Genomic DNA, 5,016 nt, shown 5'->3' with positions numbered 1-5,016 from the left:
TGGAAAGTAAGGTTACAAAACTAAGCTTCCATGAAATACAGCAAATTAAATATTACAGCTGAATATGTTCTACATTATTTTTCCCCACTAACCCACGTGCTCCCCATTCTGAACTGCATTTCATGGATGAGAGCAGGGTGCCGATTTCTGAAGCAATTTGTGCATTTGGCTGAACTGCTGTAATTAACTATAGACCTTATAAGTATCTTATTTTACACTACCTACTGAGTCACATCTAAACTGAGATCATGATGAATTAGTGGAATGTACAGGAATGCTTGTATTTTGTGGTGTGGTCAGGCATCAGTTAATAACTCCCATGAGGTTTTCAATCAGGTTTTTCATATATGAATAGTTATGCTTTCTTAAAATGAAGTCAAGCTACCAAATATCCTAAAACTCAATTAAAAGTTTCCAAAAACCTGTTCTAATAAGAACTGTAGTTTGGGGAGTTATGATTAGAAAACACAGAAGGAGAAATTATTTCAGCTCAAAATAAAAAGGATGCTGGATATTTATTTACAACAAAAGGCAGAATTTTTAAGTTCATGGAGCTGCCATATGTGATGTTAAGTGCAGAAACGAGAATACATTTCTATGCATGACTTCATTAAATTTACATGAATTCAATGTTGTACTTGAAAATATGACAAAGGTGAAGAGACATCATGATTTTTGCACTTTAAAATGACAGTAAAAAGTTTGCAGAAAAACACAACAGGAATGCACCATTTATCAGCAGCGTTATAGAATATTTACAGTTTTAAGAAAGAGAATATTATAGCTGCCAATATCTGCAACACAGAAGCTTTATTTGGTTTATAATAATACTGCAGCTACATGTTTTGCTAGCTCAATCGTTTGATAATCATTTCACTCCTTCAAAAGGTGATTTAAAGCACTGCAATGAAATCTGTGTCATTTTAACCCTAAAGTCAAGTTGTCTTAACAACATAACACATAATAATAATAATAATAATAATAATAATAACAACACAATTATTTTACTTTTTTCTGAAATACAGAAGTGCAGTGAGTGAACTTGTTCTGACCCATCACTTTAATGACAAGTGTAAGTGTGTAAATTATGTAAGAACATTTCTTATAGGACCTCTTCCTCAATGGGTTCTTTAGACCCTTTCTTCTTGCTTATGAGCTGCGGTGTAGAGAAGAACAGCAAAGGAAGGATTAATTCCAGGTTTTTTCAGAAACCTTCTGCCCAACTGCAAAGTAGGCTTTAGATTTTCCTTAGTGTGCTATTTGCAAAGACAATACAGTGTCACATAGGCAGGTGATGATTTAAAATTTAAAAATATGCTTACTAATGGGAATATTTTGTGCATTTGACCTGTGTTTGAGATGCAGGTTTGAGCATATATAAACAAATTAGTTAATTTTTTCCTTTATATTCTGCATGGTTCTAATCAGGAATTTCCAGAGTAGCGGTTCATTGCATTCATGGTTCATTGAATTTTCTTGCATTGCATTGCTGCATTCTCTTGTGCATGACATACATGCAAAAGTTGACAGAATAAAAGATTGTGTAGAACACACACTTAGTTATGTTTAAAAAATATGCATATGAATGCAATATATGCATTGCTGATTACTAATTACTATAAGGCTGATTACTAATTAATACAGATAATACTTCATGGCAGCACAGAAACCAGTGCAACTAGCATCAGAATTTAATCATCAGCTTTGTAGCATCAGCTTACATTAGACAAACCTAATTTTTTGCTTGTTAATTTGCAATGACCCCTAAGAGCTAGTGATGTGCGGGTCGAGAATTTCTCGACCTGCACCCGACCCTAACCCAACTGCTCCCTACCTGCATCCGACCCGGCCCTGCTGCCCCCCTTTATTTATAGACCCGTGGGACAGGCGGAAGTCTATAAATTCCGGCGCCGGAAGCCGGCAGTACTAGGTTGCTTGCAGGGAGAGCAGGAGAAGAGCTCGACCCGCACCTGCCCGCGACCCTCACATTTCGTCCAGTGGTCGGCCGGAACCCGCCCGACCTGCGGGTAAACCAACGGGCCAAGGAACGGCCTGCACATCGCTACTAAGAGCCCACTGAGCATGTGAGTGTTGCAGACACTTTCCAAGATGGTGATCCCCTTTGACAAGATTGAAGTCCTGGATCATTGCTGCTATTGAAAAGCTAAAACTTTAGGCTAGTGCAATAAGTTCAGTATATATCTAATACATGTAATTCAAAAATAAACAACTGGATTTGCTGAGTAATTATTGAAGACGTTTCACTGTTCATCCAAGCAGCTTCTTCAGTTCAACTGACTGGTGTGGGAAATTCTCAGCATATAAACTCTGCCACCAATCCAACGGCACACTGCAACTTTTTTTTTTTTTGATGAGCAGTGAAACGTCTTCAATAATTACTCAGCAAGTCCAGTTGTTTATTTTTGAATTACTTGTATTAGATATACCATGACCTGAATGAAAATCTTCATAGTCAAGTTCAGTATATAAAATTTGGCATTTCCAACCACATTAATTTTTAGGGTTTAAAAAAATCCAGTGTGTAAGAGCACTTATGAAAAATAAATCACCCAATTTAACTGATTGCTTCAGTGTTGTAGTGATGATTAAAAAACTAATTTCAAGAGATTTAATGGGAAAAAATATTCTATGGAATGAAAATAATCTATTCTATACCCTTTGTTCAACATGAATATATTTTGCTATTGTTTTACCTTTAATGTTCAGTATGGTGTAAACATTCATATTCTAAGACTTTTTGCAATTTGTTTTATTTATTTTATTTTTTTTGTGGTGTTTTTTGGCTTTTTGCTCAGCAGTTATTCAGTGGGGAATTTCAGCAGGTACCTGGTTTGCTAGACCTAGTTTACCCTAGAAATCGGGCAGCAGTTTTAATTAGAGAATGGAATGTGATTAGGAGAGGGTCTGCACAGAAACATGAGTAATAAAAAGGTACAGCACCAACAAAATTGTAACATCACAGAGCTAGTTTTTTTGCTGCTGGGGTAGGTGCCCCATATCTGACAGCTAGAAAGCATTAGAAAAAGAAAAAGACAAATAAAGTATTAACAAAAAAGACCATTGGAAAACTTGTTAAGACAAGGACATCCTACAACATCCTAAAAGTTATTTTATAGGTAAAAAATCACTTTAAAATTGAAAAATCAATGATTTTTTATATTTCTTTAGCAAAATAGGGCAAACTGGGAAATTAAAACTACTCCAAGCCAGGTAGATAAATAAGATTACCAGTATACAATCCCCTCCTTTCATCTGTTTTGTTAGCAGAAGTCCATTATGCAAGGTGACTGTAATCTAATTATCTACTTTACAAGGACCAAACATGTACTGTATACATTTAAAGTTCATTGTTTTCCCTGCAAATGTTATTGTAACTACAGAATTTTTTTAATAATTTTTTGTTGTTTTCTTTCATCCCTGATTCTAATTTTTGAAATAATTTATCAGGCGTAAATTCTTCCTTCTGGTCTATTAATAAGATAGCTTATTATATCAGGATAGGCAACAGCTAGGCAAAGCAATTACAATAACAACTATAAATCTATTGGAAATGTTTAAATAATTTACATTACAAATGTAATTTTACTTGCTTAGAATCATACATACATATCGACAGTCATCCTGTTTAATATATTTCTCATTTATAGGACAGATGCCTGAACCCCTTACAGTATATCAGCAGGAAAAACTATGTTATTCTGACATTTTACTGTGCATTTTGGATGATTTGTGAGGGACAACTTATTTTTGAGATCAGTGTAACCGTAAATCACTAACAAAAGCTTTTCAAAGTAACCTATTTGCTTAAGTTAACATTGCAATAAAAATCAGTATGACCTTTATAGTTCAAAAGCAGTTTTTTACTTTTATACTTACAGGCTTTAGAAGATAGGTTAGAGAGGTATCTTGAATAATTATTACTGGTAAAGGTGTAACAGAATGATAAAGTGTTTCAACTGATGCCATTCTCTGGTCAAATCGTCCACCAAGGCCACCCAACACTACAATGATATCCACCTAGAAGGAGACAGAGAAGTGATTCAGTATCAGCAGATTTAGAGTACCTATTCTGTTATCATCAAAGCTACAGAGATAATAGCTCATGAGTATATAGAGAAATGCACTAGATTGTTTCTAGGATAAGTAATTCTAGAGCAACTGAACTTGCTGAATAATCATTGAAGACGTTTCACTACTCATCTGAGCAGCTTCATCAGTTCAACTAACTGGTATGTCCACTAATCCAATCACAATGGAACATTGTAACTCTTGAGAAAGATAACACTTGAAACTCACAGAGGTTTGATTATGTGGGGTTACTGTGATAGGATTACCAAAGTAATCCTATCACAGTAGCCCCCCCAAATGAAAACTAGGGATGTAGCGAACGTCGGAAAAAAAGTTCGCGAACATATTCGCGAACTTGCGCAAAAATGCGAGCGGTTCGCGAACGGTTCGCGAACCCCATAGACTTCAATGGGAAGGCGAACTTTAACATCTAGAAAAGACATTTCTGGCCAGAAAAATGATTTTAAAGTTGTTTAAAGGGTGCAACGACCTGGACAGTGGCATGCCAGAGGGGGATCAAGGGCAAAAATGTATCTGAAAAATCTGCCTGTGTGTGCTTGGAAGAGATAGTGTAGGGGGAGAGCTGTTAGTGATTTCAGGGACAGATGATAGTAAGTTTGCTGGCTAGTAATCTGCTTGATACTGCTCTGTATTGGAGGGACAGAAGTCTGCAGGGATTTGAGGGACATTTTAGCTTAGGTAGCTTTGCTGGCTAGTAATCTACTGTTCTCTTTAAACAACTGCCATACGTTGACCTTGTAGGCATTGTTTGCCCAGTTTTTTTGGACGCAGCCACTGAAGCACAGTTGCCATAAAAAATATGCCATATAAATGCTGAAAATAGTAATTTTTCGCCATACGTTGACCTTGTAGACATTGTTTGCCCAGTTTTTTTGGTTGCAGCCACTGAAGCACAGTTGCCAGAAA

The 5,016-nt window shown here is 36.0% G+C and overlaps 1 long non-coding RNA gene across 1 annotated transcript; it reads right to left on the bottom strand.

Moving 5' to 3' along the window:
- Positions 1–498: 498 nt before the first annotated feature.
- Positions 499–4,255, bottom strand: LOC121395055. The gene is made up of 2 exons (XR_005962217.1): positions 3,898–4,255; positions 499–1,256 (listed from the first exon to the last, which is right to left on the bottom strand). It is a non-coding gene; the product is annotated as an uncharacterized LOC121395055 (long non-coding RNA).
- Between the last annotated feature and the right edge of the window lie 761 nt (positions 4,256–5,016).

The sequence above is a fragment of the Xenopus laevis genome, chromosome 6S (genome assembly GCF_017654675.1).
Source record: "Xenopus laevis strain J_2021 chromosome 6S, Xenopus_laevis_v10.1, whole genome shotgun sequence".
NCBI lineage: Eukaryota > Metazoa > Chordata > Amphibia > Anura > Pipidae > Xenopus > Xenopus laevis.
The sequence above is the reverse complement of the archived record's forward strand: the minus strand, read 5'-3'. Positions and strand labels throughout refer to the sequence as shown.